This window comes from Gekko japonicus, unplaced genomic scaffold (assembly GCF_001447785.1).
Source record: "Gekko japonicus isolate JY-2015 unplaced genomic scaffold, Gekko_japonicus_V1.1 scaffold145, whole genome shotgun sequence".
Taxonomy (NCBI): Eukaryota; Metazoa; Chordata; class Lepidosauria; order Squamata; family Gekkonidae; genus Gekko; species Gekko japonicus.
The window spans coordinates 1095985-1113170 of NW_015173678.1; the positions used below are offsets into that span (position 1 = coordinate 1095985).

The 17186-nt window shown below is 48.0% G+C and overlaps 1 protein-coding gene across 1 annotated transcript in view; it reads left to right on the forward strand.

The window, feature by feature from the left end:
• PCLO (piccolo presynaptic cytomatrix protein) overlaps nt 1–17186 on the forward strand; it is a 271526-nt gene that overhangs the window by 158683 nt on the left and 95657 nt on the right.

Below are 17186 nucleotides of genomic sequence, written 5' to 3' on the forward strand. Positions count from 1 at the left end.
CCAGCTCCCAAATTCTCCAGCCCTGAATGCCAGGCACCACCTTCCCACTGTCAAGTCTCATGACCTCTAGCCAAAGTCACCTGATTGCACTAGCACCTCAAGTCACCACTCTAATCAGTCCTGTACCAAAAGTTTTGAGGCTCAATTTTCCCTGGGAAAAGCTGACACAATAGATGAAAGAAAAGCTGTTTTCTTTTCTTGCCCTTTATTTATTGCCCTTGTTCCTTGAACTGTTGCTCACTGAGCAAACAAAGGCAACCCTTCCCCATTGTCAAGTGAGCTTGGCTTAGGAATGTGTGTGCCATTGCTAGTAATGCGGTACAAATGAATGTGCACCCACATCATACCTCTGAATGAGCATGCTATTCCTCCAGGGTGCATTACTTTCAATGGATATGCATTCAAGGAGTATCAGCCCAATGGCTTCACAATGGGGAAGTATTTCCTTTGCCCTGGAGCCCACCCATTTGCACCCTTTCACAAAATAGGGCAAAGACCAGCCCCAAATCTGTGCAAATATAGGATGAGCTGAAAATACTGGTGAAACATACAATACTTTGGTGACAATAGTTTTAAGCAAACCAGTACAGAACCAATGTGATTTTTATGTAGAAAATTTGTGTGCCATCTCTCCAGATCTCCTGGCAGCTCACAACTATTTATTTATTTATTGTATGGCAGAGTTACACACAGGAAGCATATAATAATAGAAAATACGTAACCATCTTGATACAATGGATATGCAGACCGATTGGGCAATCCCCCAAATACTAGTATCTAAATTGTCAATCCACTCAATTGCTGCTGGGGAGCATTCAGAGAGCTCCATCACATCTCCCTGGAAAGCACGACACTCACATTCCTGTGAAAGATGGAAAATAGTTTGGCGGGCTGCGCCACAATCTCATTCAGGTCCTGGTATTTTGCACCATTTAAACAACATGTCTGCACAACTGCCAAAGCCTGTTTGTATTCTATTAGCCATCTTCCATACTTTACATGGCAAATCAAATTCTTTTCTTTTTTTTAACTGCCCCAAGGGGCAGAATTTTATTAGGTTTTTTCATCCAAATGCAATTCTGAGGGCCTATTGTTGGTGTTTATCTAGTTACGGATATCAGATTGAACTGATTGCATCCATGTTTGCAACCATTCATTCCTTAGATCAAATTTTTTTTGATTGCAGGATTTATACAGCTCTTAATGCTGGATGTCAGGATCTTAGTCTGGATAGGTCCACATCAGCCATGTTTTTGTGGATTTGCAACTCTCTGTGTTCAACGATCTTTCTATATTCATGAAGAAGAGCATCTTGTCTTCAGAGATGCAGGGGAATGATGTGGCACAATGTGGGTAGCCAATAGGTTGGAGTGGGTTTAATACATCCACTGATGGTTCTCATTGTTGTATTGAATTGGACATCAAGTTTGTGGACATGGGGGCTGTTGAGACACACTGAAGCACCATATTCCACAGTACTATACACCAACCCCAAAACCTGAGCATCTAATGTTGTAGGAGACGCATCCCAAGTTGTACCTCATAATTTTGGGGAGAATGTTGTTTCACATGCATGTTTTCACTGCTATATTATTAAGTTGGTGTTTATACCTGTCCTGTCCCGGGAAATGCCAAGGTACTTAGATGCAATGCTCCCTCAAAGCTGTGAGGTCTTGTGAGCAAAAATTCTACTTCATGAGCTACTGCCATTAAAGTTGTGAGCGAGTGATTTGGCTACTGCATAAATTAATTTGCTCTGGAGCCAACTTTCCTGAGCGAAGACAAATATGTGTGAGCCAGAGGCTAAAAAACTGTGAGCTAGCTCACACTAACTCAGCTTAGAGGGAACACTGCTTAGGTGTATGGTTGCTTGTAAGTCAGGTGTCATTAAGGTAGACATTCAGTTCACGGTTGGTAAGATTGTTATTGAGATGGAAACAGGAGCATTCTGTTTTTCCTGGACTTGGGACAAGCCACCATTTACAATTTCTTTCAGTTTAGTTTATTGTAATTAGCCATTGGCTGTTACATTTACAGTAGTAGTCAGCCAAAATTTTGAGGTCCCTAGTCAGTATTTCCTCAGTCCTTTCAATTGATTTGTGACTTACTGCAATCCCCATGTCATTGGCATAAGCAAACTTTGTGGAAATTGTCTCAGGAACATGAGAGATGTATAGATTGAAAAGAACTGGAACAAGGACTGAGCCCTGGGGTAGACCATTATTCAGTTTCTTCTGCTGGCAGATTGACTGACCCATAATTACTTGAAAAGTTCTATCGCTCAGCATGTTATTTAGGAGTCGAAATAATGTTCTGCAGGGGAAAACTTGTAAAAACTTGTACAGCAGACCATCCCTCCAGACTGTCACAAGCAACAGTCAGAGTGATGAAAACTGCTGATATCTTATGACACTTGTGATACCCTGCCTCAATGAAAGTTGTTACACTGAGAACCTGGTCTTCACAACTACAACGGAGTCTAAACCTTGTTTGTTCTATAGGGACATGTTTATTAATTCTGTCACTGCTTCTGTTTAGGATAGGGTTGCCAAATGGTACTCACCTCCTCGGCGGGGGACTCCTGGGGACCTCCCAGTGCGCGTGCGTGCAACGTATCTACGTCACCCGGATGTGACGTCGCACACTGGGGGCGGGGCCACAGCCATTTGAGGGGGAAACAGAGTTTCCCCCTCAAATGGCTGTGCCCCGCCCCCAGCGTGCCCGGTGTCATGACGTCACTTCCCTGTGACGTGCATGCGGCGTGCGCGCACGTGCCAGGAGCCAGCACAAAGTCCCCCGCCAGCAGAGGTAAGTCGATTTGGCAACCCTAGACCGACTACTGGAGAGTCGATAGTTCATGCAGATGTTTTTTAAAGTGTTGCTTTGGCAAATTCTTCCTATTATCATGATGTCAGTGAGAAACTGTGCAAGCCACTTCTTAGTGAATGTGCCACTGTTGATCAAAAACTCATTATGGATGCAGTCAAAGCCTAGTGCCTTTCAGCTCTTGATGGCCTACAGTGTCTTTGAAATCTCATAGAACTGGCTGCCAGGCAATTGTAGGATCTCCTGGCTACACTACTCATATGGAAACAATCAAACAGTCCTTCTTAGGTCTACTTGACAAGGGTGCAGGGGACTGCATCTGAATCTGCCAAATGAATATTGAGGGTGTAAGCAAGTCTAAATGCCTGTGCATGTTGCGAATCTTGCTGGCCAATAAAATAGCTCTTGTTCAAGAAACTCAACTTGATAACAAAAATCAAGCCTGCCACAGAGCAGCTCACAACAATAAAACAAAACAAAGCAAATAGACAATAAGAACAAATCATAACAATAAATAATATTAATTTAAAAAATCCAAGTTAATAACATAAAGCAAATCACTAAAAATGCCCGTAAAAGCCACCAATTAGAATTGGGCCTTGGCAGTATCCACACAAGAAGCCACAGGCGTCCAGAGAAACATAAGAAGACCAATGTTCCATTTATTCCAGCATCCTGGCTCACACTGTGACCACTTCGTTTATCTGGAGATCCAGCAACAGGGCATAGAGGCTGAGGTCTTCTCCTGATGTCTCTCTTGGCACTGGTTTTCAGAGTTTTACAGTGTCTGAATTAGTGCCTCTGAACGTTTGTGATGAACACAGGAATCAGGCGTTTGGTCCATCAAAGTCAGTATTAGGGATGGGCATAAACCAGCTCATGAACCAAAGTTCATGATGAGTTTTGGCCAGTTCGTGGTTTGCAAAGTGAAGTTCATAGCACATCAACCAGCATGAGCTTTCTATGAACTTTTAAGCTGTTTGTGGAGGTTCAGCAAGTTTGTGAGTGGATAATTTTCCAGACAGTCTCCTCTCAATCACAATGTTTACATAACTTCAAAGCAACAACTTGGAGGGCATGTAGAGGAGCATCTGGGGGAGGTTCCCTGTAACTTTGATGTAAATAGCTGGCACAGGATCCATTCTATGCCCTCCTGAACCCCCTGAACCTGTGCCTGTCAAAATGACTGCCTATCAATGGCAGAAAGCACTTTCTATTAAGGACCGAAAGTACTTTCCTGTGGGCATGTTCTTGGGGGTTCAGGAGGTTCATGAGGTGGTTAAACATTTGTGGTGGTTCATGGTTCGTGAACTGGGCATGCCACAAACTGAACCACATTTTCCCTGTTCATGTCCATCCCTAGTCAGTATTGTCTACTCAGACTGGCAGTGGTTCTCCAAGGTCTGAAGCAGAGGTTTTTCACATCACCTACTGCCAGATCTTTTAACAGGAGATACTGGGGATTGAACCTGGAACTTCTGCATGCCAAGCAGATGCTGTACCACTGAGCCACAGATGCATTTCTTGGATCATGTGGTGCAATAGATGAAGCCATCCCTCACTTAACTCTGTAATTTTTCAACTTTCAGGATGCACAGGTGGGTTAGGAAGCTAACTGATTTGCATACTACAGTCACTAGCATATGGACCAGTTCCAGTGGCAGATTCCCATGTTGGAACATTGTGTTATGTAACAATGTCATGAATATAGTTTGTACGTAAGCTGCATCTTGCATGATTGTAAGGGGATCTCCTTCACACATTTAGATTTGTACATCACCCCATGTCTGGAACATGTATTTGGTTCAATAGCAGTGGCTTTTACACAATACTGTGTCTTCTGCCTTCAGCTAAATAGCAATGATATGGGATGAATCACATTTGCAAATAAAATACACTATAGGAGTTCAGCCAAAACCCTTTCAGACCGGGGAAGAGGAAATTAACCAGATGATGCATGGTCAGATAGACAATTACCTTCCTTGAAAGGGATTATGGTGATTCCAATTTTTGCAGAAACAACTTCATCACAAATTGATTCAAAGATATGCATTTGAGATTTTTTTTAAAGACTAAAGCCACATGCTCAGTGACTTTTGCTACTGCAGCTAATTAAGACAATGTTTATAGCACAGAACTTCACTGAACAAATCCTTAGTAACATTGACATGGGCGTAGCTGAGAGCACACATTTATTCATATTCTTCCATGCATATTTACTTGTCTATAGTTTGTCTCCCCTGCCATCCACCCATTGGTGCCCAAGTGCTTCATTTGAGAACTCTGACCCAAATCTTCTCCACTACTTTTCGCTTCAAAAAGTTGAAAACACAGTAGGAGCATGGATTATGTCTGGTTTCTTTCCCCTCTCATAAATAAAAGCCTGGGGGGAGCTATTATTCTCTCCCCACTGGTAGCTGTTTAGTACCATAACACACACAAGGATTTCCAGTCAAGGAACTCCAACACCCAGTTTTGAGGACAACTTAATCCTTAAAGGAAGAATTTATACCAAGATTGTATCGCTTCAGATTGTAAGGATGTGTATATGAATATTGGGTTGGATCCCACAATCCATTAGTGCAAGGAGCATGGATGTTTTCCATGTCCGCCCACCCCTTACAGCTCTTGCTGAGTATAGGAAAGTTAGGGTCAGGCCCATGTGGACCAATAATCCCACAAGTGGGAGGGCTATAGTGCAGAGAGTGAAATAGCATCAGCACCACGGTAAGGAGAGACTGCTTGGAGAAGGGAACATGGCAAACATCTGTACTCTTTATGTAGATGGATTATTGAATCCAAACCTTTAAAATAGCTTGTACATAAGAAGCTTTCATGCCAGGGAGAAGGTATTCAAATGAGTATTGTCTCTGCTGTGCTAGTTTTCCATGAGAAGGGGGAGCATTTAAACATGCAGTTCACCATCTGCAGTCTCAGTAGTGAAGTCTTAAATTGTTCTGTGCATTTTTCCTGTGTATTTCAATTACATCTAAAATACTTATATTCAGGGCTATTTTTGGGCAGGAACGCACAGGAACGGAGTACCGGCTGGCTCCTGAGTTGGCCACGGCCAGCAGGAACTCATTAGCATAATAGGCCACACCTAACAGCAGAAACTCATTAGGATTGGCTACATTGGGGGTGTGTGGCCTAACATGCAAATAAGTTTCTGCTACAAAAAAAGCCCAGGGTTTTGACAACAAAGTAAACAGAATAAGAAGCAAAAGGTGGGTGTGGCTGGATGACCACACTTCTGGTAACATGGGTGTGTGTGGCCTAATATGCCAATGAGCTGTGCTATCATGGGTGTGGCTTAATATGCTCATGAGTTTCTGCTGTTGGGTGTGGCCTATTATGCTAATGAGTTCCTGCTGGGCTTTTTCTACCAAAAAAGCCCTGCTCATATTTAATGGCTGCTTCCTGGTTTAAAGTGTTTTAATTATTCCTGCCTGGGTTTTAGAACACCAGGAACAATTGTATCATCCCCAAACACCATCTACAAGAAACCAGTGTGCATAGTACCATTTTGGCCTGTGGCATTCACCAGCGGAGATCTGTCCTGAGGTCATAATAAATCCATCAGAGTTCCCCACCCAGACACCTGGAAGTGCACTGCCAGCCACTTAGCTTTGCATACATTCTTCCAGTTGAAACCCATCTGCAGTGAAGGCAGAGATGCAATCTCATTCACTGAACTGTTCTTTTCTAAACTGGAACGTGGGACAATATAGTGCTGTCTATGTTGGATATTAAAGAAGTGAGGCAACTGGGTCAAAGCTGTGTCTGCTGGATTTTCTGCAGCCTGTGAACAGGATGGTACAGGTAGATATCAGTGAAGCCCTGTGGGCAGGGGAAATCCAAATCCCCACTCACCACCTGTCTCCAAGCAGGTCTCCTTTGCTTCCCCCTTCTTTGTCCTTCCTACCCCCTCATGTCCTTCCCCAGTTGTCCCCTTTTTCTTTTCTTCAATCTCAGTTCTTTCCCTCGTGCTCCCCTCCCCCTTGCCCCGTCTCACTCATCAGGGTACCCCATTGCCCTTCTGTCTGGGGCTGGGGCTCCTGAACTTTTACTTACCTGGGAGGAAGAGGAGGCAGACATCAGGTCCTGCCACGGGAGTCATTGGATCTTGGCTGTGCAAGCTCTGCCCAATGCCAGGGGATCAGCTTCCCGCCTCACTTCAGTGCTTGGAGGGCCCCGGTAGGATGCAAAAGGCAGCAGCAAGTGGTGGTGGGCTGGTAGCAACAGGAATCCACAGCCGGAAGGAGGCATGGCACAAGCAGCGCTTTGCAGGCCTTACCAAAGGACCAGATGGCCAGCTATGATGTCCTCAAGACAGCTATTTTAGATTGCTACAAGATAACTGAGGAAACCTTTCAGCAGTATTTCGGAGCCCAATGGTGGGAAGATGGTAATCATCCCCAACTGGTAGTCTCAGAATTTACTGACTTAGCCACTTGTTTGCTGGGGCCCAAGACCCCTGGAGAAATTACTCCTATGGAGAAGGTGGTGGTGGAGCAGGTGCTACAGATAGTGCCAGGAGATAAAAGGGCCTGGATGCTCCAAAGTGAACCAACCTCCATGAAGAAGCTGTTTGAAACATAAACAGGTTGTGTGTGCCTGGCTCCCTGGCCCCTCCAGGAAGCAACATGAACCACTCAGAAAAGAACAGTCAGTCAGGAATATCTTTTGATTGCTTTATTGCACGATAAAAGGAGTGCAGATGAACTCAGATTAACATTCCAAGCATCCTCCATATATCACCTCTCACTGGCCGGTATGCCCTGCCCCTTTTCCGGGTAATGGGAGCTTACAATTCTTTCAGTTCCGCCTATAACACACACAATAAAACATACAACCCCTTGACATGACCCCCCTCCTTGAACATAGACCATGTGTGCATTTAAATTACTTATTAAAGTAGTTGGGGCGGGACAGATAATATTAATGTGTTTATTAGGCATGCATATTTGTTAGTGTCTATGTGAGTCAAGGCTATTCCTTGCCATCCAAATTATTTACACCCCCCTTTCTCATCTTATCTCTAAGGCTGATTTCGCACTAGAGCTGCCTCGATGTTACGCCGCCGTTTGCCCTGATACTATTGGTCAATTTCACACCCGAAGCCGCGGGGCTGCATTTGACCCGCGGCTTTGCCCGATTTCCTCCGCACTTTTGTGATCCTCAAAAAACAGGATCACGAAACTGCGGGGGGAATCGGGCGAAGTCAAAATGCAGCCCCGCAGCTTCGGGGGTGAAATTGACCAATAGTATCGGGGCAAACGGCGGCGCAACATCAAGGCAGCTCTAGTGCGAAATCAGCCTAAGTGTTGCTAAGTTTTGCTACTCTGCAGTCTGCTCCTCAGAAAGACCCATAATTCTGCCATTGTTTGACATAGTTACAACTGCTTCGGCTCATTTTAACCATTAAGCTTCCCTCAAAGCTAACTGCACTCCTGGAGAACTAGGCAACCACAGACACTATTACCAAAAAGTGGGGAAGCATCAATTGATGGCCCCTGTGTTCCAGTCAAAATGACAAGCTGCTGGCCTGGCTTTCTAGGGCCTAGGGAAAGTCAGCTAGGACCCAATCAAGGGAGAGACTTTGAGCCAAACTTTACACAGTGCTTTTCGAGTGCAATCTGCTCCACAGCAAACTCTGTTACCTGCAGCAGCCCCAGCAGCCCCTGATGCGGAGGGACCAGACGCTGAGTTGGGGTTCTTGTTATACCTGTGGACAGATGGGGGGCTGTCAGTGTGAGTGTCCCGTGACACTGGGTGGGAAATAATGCTGTCCAGCCAAGCAGCACCCATTATCGAAATTTCACCATGATCATAACCATCTTCAGAAAGAAGTTGAGGGTCCTCCTAGACTCCAGCAGTACCATCTCCATGATACAGGCCCACTTTGTTCCTAACACTCTCCTAGTTCAGCACTGGACCACGGTAACGTGTGTCCCGACATGCCTATGAGTGCCTAGTGGTAAGGATCCCAGCGATACTGGGTGATTCACCCTTACATATAGAAGTGCTTTGTGTGGACAGCCTGCCATACCCAGTCCTCTTGGGGTGGGAAATCCCAGGGTTCCCAGTATCCTTTGCCAGGCCATCCAGGGGAAAGAGATCCTCCCGGGGGATGACAACAGAGAAGGCCTGGGTCCTGACCCTGGAGCAGCAGAAGTGGAGGCACCATGACAGCAAGCTTGAAAAGCCAATCCCTTGTGGCACAGGAGGTGGACAACACCCTTCAGCGGTGGAGAAACAAGGTTGCAGTAAGTGAGGGGCAGGTGGAGGACCCTCTCTGCATTGTCTCCCCTGTGTAGAAAGAACCGGGGGGGGGGCTGGCCCCAAATCACCAAAGAATCCTAAGGACGTGGGAAAATCTGACAGCTTCTGGTGTCTTCCTTTTATCACCCAGAAATCCTATAATTTGCTCACAACTAAGAGTGGGCAGGGCACCAGGGACTGACCCGAACCCAGGTCTCGGTCCTAGACCGTTTCTTTTGGCTGTCTCCTTTTCTGGATGTGAAAGCCTACTGCCAGTCATGCCCAATATGCCAAAAAGCATCCTCCCAGACATTGCCCAGAGCCCCTGTAGTACCTCTGGCTGTCATCCCATGCCTTTCCACCAGATAGCTATGTACTTTGTGGGGCTGCTGACTACTCAAAGCATCCATTACACCTTGGGGATAGTATAATATGCCACCCCTTTCCTTGAGGCTGTCCCCCTCTGCACAATGCAGATTACTGGAGTCTTTTCTATGATGGAGTTGCCAGAAGAAATCCTGACGGACTCTGGGCTGCCCTCATGAGGCAATTGTGTAGGACCCTTGGAATTAAGCTGATTTTCATGTCACGTTGCCATCCCCATAAGCCTCCACAGGGCTCAGCCCATTTGAGATACTGTATGGCTGGTGCCCTTTGGGGATGCTAGCCCCGGTGGGGAGCCAATGGCCTTCCACTGAAGGGTTGCCTCCAGACATATGCATCTGTCAGTTGCAGGAAAAAATGGCACATGAACCATATGAAGTGATGGTACAAGCAGCCTTGGGGTGGGAAAAAAGCTGTGGACTTTCTGAGGACTCCCTAGAGCTGGAGGAGGAAGACCTCCCTTAGTGAGTGGATGCTTCAAAACCATACAGTTTGCCCAAAGAAACAGAGTGTTACATACAATGCTCCCTCTAAGCTGTGGAGTCCTGTGAGCAAAAATTCTACTTTGGGAGCTCCTGGCATTAAAGTTGTGAGCAAGCGATTTGGCTACTGCCATTCTTCCTGAGCTAAGACAAAAATGTGTGAGCCGGGGGCTAAAAAACTGTGAGCTGGCTCACACTAACTCAGCTTAGAGGGAACACTGGTTACAATGCGACATTGATGACGTGATGACGACGTTGCTTCCGGGTGACATCATTGCATCAGGAACGTCGCCTGACAACATCCCTATTTGGGGGTGGGGTTTCCCCTGACAGCCAACTGGCCAGTGGCAGATCACAGCCCCCAAAAGTGGGAGAAGCCCCACTGGAACCTGGGGGCTGGCAACCCTAGAATTAACATAGAGACAGAAATACTGGAATGACACATTCCAGTTTGATTTGGGGAATCCCAGCAGTGAATAAACAAAATGTGGCATAATCAGGTGGGGCAGTTATCTTGATGATGCAAGTAATGCCATGTACAACTTACATGTCCAGAGATCTCTGCAGCAGAGGGGAAAGGCCAACAGTGTACATCCCTTACAAGGCCAAGCCAAATGTGGCAAAATGATGCCCGCCTGATTATGCTAGGCCAACCTCATGTGTTTTGAAGCCTCAAAGGCAGCAGGGCACTGCCCTCTAGGTTCCACCAAATGCCACAGGAAAAATGTGAGGTGGGAAGGGGGGAAAGGGAATCAGCTGGGCTCCTGATCCCCCTCCTTTGCTGTGTACACTATAAAATTTCCCTGGCAAGAGAACAAAAGCTGACTCACAGCTAATCTCTCATCAGCTGGGGAGTTGGTTTCTCATGGCGGCCAGTAGCCTGTTCCTGTGAACAGATGCAAACAAACTGCAAACAGCCTGTCTGTTAATTGACTACCTGCAAACATAACTGAACCAATATTTATGCAGCCTTGATGAACTCATAAAGAGCTTAGCGTTGCTGAGTCAGACCACAGGTCTTTCAAAGTCAGATGGCTGTCCAGAGTCTTACCTGAAGTCTTTCACATCACCTGCAACCTGGTTCCTTTAAGGGAAAGTGCCAGGATTGAACCTGTAATATTCTGCATGCAAAGCAGGTGCTTTGCCACTGAGCCATGGCCCCTCCCCTAAATCCAGGCAACCGGGTTTCCTCATTGCTGCTTTTCCAGTTTCCTCTGATTGGAAACATGGTGTCAGCTCTATCTTCTGTATTTTATGTCTTGGAATCCCCCCTCCCTGCCCCAATAGTATGAGGAATCAAATACATGTGATGCTGGAAGTTCTGTTAATGGGGCAGTTCTATAAGACCATTACCTCTTTATATATAAAAGCCTTTTGGTGGTGGCACTCTCCAGAACATTCCACATGCTCCTGAATTGGTTGGCGCCCTGGTGTGTCACTCACAAGGCGTCTGTCTCCACTGGCTGCATTGCTGCCTCCCTTGGCGTGGTCCCACCCACAGAGGCAGCACCCAGCATCTCGACCTCACTCTCCTTGGAGCGGATGGACGAGTCAGATGCTCCAGTGGCCAGGGGCCTGAGCCTGATCATGCCACTACCACCGCCGTGGTCATCCTGGCCTGAGTGCAGGTAGCTGCCCAGGCTGCGTGCGACTGCACGACGAATGGGACGGGCGCTCCAGCAGGGGGAGGAAGGGGGCTCAGCCTGATCCTGCCGCTTGCACCGGCACCATGGTCATCCTCACCTGAGCCCGGCTACAGGTGGCCACCCGGGCTTCGACTGGATGATGGATGTGCTGGCCACTCCAGCGCGGGGGGGGGCGCTCAGGTCAAGCATGATCCTGCTGCCGCCACCATGGTCGTCTGCACCCGACTACCGGTAGCTGCACGGGCTCTGACTAGATGGGGGCCGGCGTGCCACCAGGCCGGAGTCTGCTGGAGGTCGCCCGAAGCCTGCCGGCCGCGCCCGACCATGAAGCTGGTCACAGGCTGCTCCCTCGCCCCTTGACTCCAGGGGGGTCATGACAGGGGAGAAAGCAGGGGACCAGGGGCACCTGCGTCATGTCTTTCTAGGGCTCATTGTCTTCCTCCACAATGGGCTTTGCTCCTAGTTTATTATAACCTTTATCTGGGCGTTCTCTTTCTGAAGGAGAGGCTGTGGGGGTGAGATCAGGGGAAAGTAGGCACCCTGCCTGAAACTCCCTGCCTTGGATGGGCTTTGGGGTCTCTGCTGTATTTGCTTTTCATGCATTCATGTTATATACATCTATCTACTGCTTTTAGCTTATGCATATCTGGATGGCAGGGAGTTTCCCTTTGCACATGTGGGATGAACAGAGCATTTCTTGCCAGGTTCTGCCTACCTGGGTACTGGATGTTTGTTTTCTAGTAGCCCTATGAAATCACCAGGCCCCACTCCATGAACCTTTGGGAGCTAGAGACCTAGTAGCCCTGCAGTGGAGACTTGGTGGGGTGGGGGAAATGAGCTCACCAATGGATGTTTTGAGAGTTTTCTGCATGGCTGAGGCGCTGCAATCATTTTGATGCAGCCTGGCCCTCAAGGTGCCCCTTTGAAATGTGGGGGCGCAGAGGGAATCTGTCTGGTAGGGCAGGGTGTCTCTTGGGAGGGAGTCCTGTGCCTCTATGCAGCTTCCATGCCCAGCAGTGACTTTTGCTGCTGGGTTATTGGCAAGTGGTTCTGGCTCTCCCTGGTACAGAGTCTTTGGATATAGCCATCGTGGTGCACAAAGGGGTGGGCCCCCATCAATCATTTACCATGCCCAGGGCCTGCCCATCATAGACAAAATTTAGACAGCTGCCTCTGGGTACCAGTTTGACGAGGGCGCCACTCTGGCCTGCCTGCCGCCCCGCCTTCCCCTCCCCTCCCTTCCCTTGCCTTGCGTCCTGCTCGGCCATCAACTGTGTGGGAAAGTAGGTTAATGAGTGTCTCGCCGTGCTCCCTCCGCAGCGCCCGATGCTCCGGTGCTGCTGCGCATTTGCCACTATCAGAAGGCGGCCACCCACTTGACTCTGCCCGCTCGACTCCCCCCCCCCCCCAACACACACACATGCACCTGGAAATAAGCCATGGCTGCCTCTCTTCTTCGGCACCTGAAAGGCCGGTTGAAGGCAACTGGCCTCGCTAGAGGGAGGGAGGGAGGGAGGGAGGGATGGTCCCGGGCAGGTACAGGGAGGAGTGGACGGAGGGAGAGGCGGAGATTAACTGGAACTCGGAAGCTGCTGCAGTCGCTTGGCTGGTGGTCAGGAGCAGGAGGAGGAGAGGCACTTCTCGCTGTGTGGCTTGCCTGAAATCCCCTCCCAGATGCTACGGCTTGGCGCCAGAAATTGTTGGGCACACCGGGGGTGGTGCAAGCAGGTATCCTCGCCTTCCCTGCAAAAAAACCTGGGGCTGGCCCTGGCCATGCCCCTCCAATCAGCACTAGGGGGTTGGTGTGAAATCTGTCATAAGTCTTCTGCCAATGAGAGAGGGTGTCTCCTTCCTTCCTCCTTCCCAGGCTTTGCCAATGAGGGAGAGATTCTCCCTCTCTTCTCCCTCCCAGGCTTTGTCAATGCGGGAGAGAGTCTCTGTTCCTTCTTCATCTCCCTCCCAGGCTTTCTTTTTGCACTTTGCTTCCTGCACAAAGTAGTTGCTCCTGCTGTGCTCTGAAGTATGTGACACAGTCCTTTTCCCACCTTAGCTTGCTAGCTCATGCCAGTCATGGATTCCTCTGTTCAGCAGCACTGTAGCACATTAAGGTAGTAGACGTTTTGTTGTTGTTGTTCTGTTTTAGTCTGGGTAGGGGAGTGTTCAAAAGTGGTTTGAATCAGAAGTGGTGGGTGACAGCAGCACTACAAGCCCACAGTGGATAGGGGCCATCACAGCATTTTAAAATCACCGTAAAATGGTGACAATGAATTGGTGCTGGAAACAGTTTTGCCTTCTCTTTTAGCTGAGCTCAGCAAGGAGGGGGGAGTCAGTCTCGGTATCTGTAGTGGGGAGCCTTCCCAACTTCTCTTCCCAACTGTGTGAAGAAGAAAAAAGCCACCCTTCTCCTGCATGCCAGGCAGGCTGTAGCTGCAAAAAAAGAGTGTGTCTGCATATACTTGCTAGGGTTGCCAACTCCATGTTGGAAATTCCTGGAGATTTGGAGGATGGAGCCTGGGGGAGATGGGGGAGGAGCATTAATCAGGTATAGTGCCATAGATTCAATCCTCTGAAATAGCCATTTTCTCCAGGGGAACTGATCTCTCTAGTTTGGCGGTCACTTGTACTTCTGGGAGATCTCCAGGCCCCACTTGGAGGTTGGGAACCCCACTGCTTTGAGTTTCTAGCTATTCTTGAGTCTTCCTATAGCAAGTTATGTGAAGCCAAGCTAGAGCAGGCTTTTGGGCTGGGGGAGTGAGTTCAATGGGAAATGGTGGTGTGAATCAAAGTTGCCATCCGTCCAAGAAAATGCACCTTCTTCTGTGAGCTCTGTTAGCAGAGCCTCATTTCATGCTTAGGTGAAGAAACAAGACACTTTGATACATTGTTGGGGGGAGATTCCCATTTGGCACACAGCAATCCAGGAAAGTAGGAGAGGGACAGATAATATGCGGTGGGGATCTTCATGCATTTGTTTGAGGAAGAAGAGCAGTGTGGGTTACAAAGCTGGCATCTGGCTTCCTCCATAGAAGCATTTGCCTTAGAAAGGCAGATCTAGTACTGTAGAGGTATGCAAGGTATGGTCTAGGGGCCTCTTGTGGCACACCAATGCATGTACTGTGGCCCAAGGGCCCCTGCCAGTTCTGGTGGCTTAGCAGATGTTTCTGGATTCTGTGCCCCCACATGGCTGCAGTTCTGAGTGGGGCCAGCTCAGCAGTGTCATGGCAGCTGGGTGCCCCTGAAGTACATAAACAGGGCTGGCAAGCTGCCAAGAGGGCTAGATGCCTGGGTGTGTGGTCAAGGCACCTCCTCAGGTTCCCCTCACTTTCGTGTGAGCTCCAGTTCTCAGGAGAATGCCAGTGGAGAAAGTACGGCTTGCTGCCTGGGAGCCGGCTCATGAGGTCTTGTTCTACTTCTTGCTATGAGGCAACTGGCGGGAGCAAGGCAGAAGGGGAGTGGCAGTGGTGATGGCACAGGGTAGGAGGAAGGAAGGAAAGGACAGAGAAGGCCCCAAGCACTATGGACTGCTGGCCTTCTGCTCTGCTCACTTTCTGGATTGGTTTCTTGCACTGTGATGACAAAAGAGTCACATTTAAGTATTGAAAAAAACCCACATCCCAAAACCCCACATGATGTCATGGGGTGGGGCCTAATGACATCACATACTCCCTCAATGCATCTTGCTTAGTTCCAATCCAGGTTGATTGTGGCGCATGGAACCAGTGAGTTGTGAGCGCCTGTGGAATGGCAATGTGATGTCACAGGTGTGCTCCCTCTGGGTTTTCATGCATTTAAAAATCAATGTTGGGCAAGTCTTGAAATCATAATGCCCATATTCTGATGTAGTCTCATAAGAAATGTGCTGAGCAGCCTGACCTGGATCGCCCAGGCAAGTCCAGTCTCATCAGCTCTCGGAAGCTAAGCAGGTTCAACTCTGGCAAGTAGAATCATAGAATCATACAGTTGTAAGGGTGTAACACACCCAAGCTCCTTCGACCTTTCCTCATAGGACTTGGTCTCCAGACCACTGTTCCCTCTAAGCTGTAGAATCCTGTGAGCAAAATTTCTACTTTGTGAGCTACTGGCATTAAAATTGTGAGCAAATGATTTGGCTACTGCATAAATTAGTCTGCTCTGAAGCCGTTCTTCCTGAGCTAAGACAAAAAATGTGTGAGGTGGAGGCTAAAAAACTGTGAGGTAGCTCACACTAACTCAGCTTAGAGGGAACACTGCTCCAGACCCTTCACCATCTTTGTTGCCCTCCTCTGGACACATTCCAGCTTGTCTATATCCTTCTTAAGTTGTGGTGCCCCAAACTGAACACAATACTCTAGGTGAAGTCTAACCAGAGCAAAGTAAAGTACTTGGATGGGAGATAGGGTTGCCAAGTGTTACCTGTATCCGGAGCGGGGGACTCCCGGATTGCTCTGGGAGTACATGCAGGAGCCGCACGCACATCACCCAGAAGTGATGTGACGACGCCGGGCACGCTGGGGGCGGGGCCACGACCATCTGAGGGAAAACCATAGAGTTTTCCCTCGGATGACCGTGGCCCCGCCCCCAGCGTGCCCGGCGGTGTCACGTCACTTCCGGGTGACATGCACGTCGGGGTGGGGTTCCCCCCGGGGCCCGATCTGCCGGCAGTGGGGAACAGGCCTCTGGAGCGGGGGTTTCCCCGCCCCCCGGGGGGACTTGGCAAGCCTAATGGGAGACCTCCTTGGAATACCAGCAGTCAGGAGGCAGGGCAGGCTTTATTCTGCCACCTCTCTGAATATCCTCCAGGCCTCCAATAGGGGTCAGTCACCAGAGGTCGCCATGACTTCCAGGTGTACACACACACATGCACATTAAAAAATACAAAAAGAAAAGAAAAGAAATGTGCTGAACTACATCTGAATATTCCTTTTCACCTCATTGTATTTTTAGATGAGCATAGAACTAATTCACAAGATGTCTGTTTTCTGCCCACTTTTGTGGGTGAACTGCCTGATGGCAACCACAGCTTAGACATATTGTTTCTCATGGGGCCATAAAACATACGTTTTATCTCTGGTTATTCTAAATCCTGCATTTGTATGTTTATTTATTACCAAGATTTCTCCTGCAGGTGAGTAATGGAAATACTGCAAACTGGGGCAAACACCATTTAAATTTCTTTGATGTACACAGTTGTGAATAAATAGGACCAACACTGTAGCCTTCTTTAAAATTAGTTGTGTAGACATGAATGATTGCGTGGTATGGGGTAGAATCCTCTAATTTAAAGGGTTACATTTCTTGTGTTCAAGGAGAACTGTATGAAGTATAAGGGGAAGGGATTCATGCATTTCAATAAGTGTTTGAGAAAGAACAAAGCCACCCCTTAGTGAAAAAGTTAAGTACATTTCACTGGGATGAGATGGTCGTACCTAACACACATTTGTACTCACAATTACCTAACCCATACCTAAAATTGATGGTACCTATTAAGAAAGAGGGTGTGATATATATATATTTTTTAAATCTAAACTGGTTTCAGGTTTTAAGGAGGGTGAAAGTAGGTGCAAGGAGGTGGGCTGAGTTTTCTTTTGGGCTGATTCCAAAATGT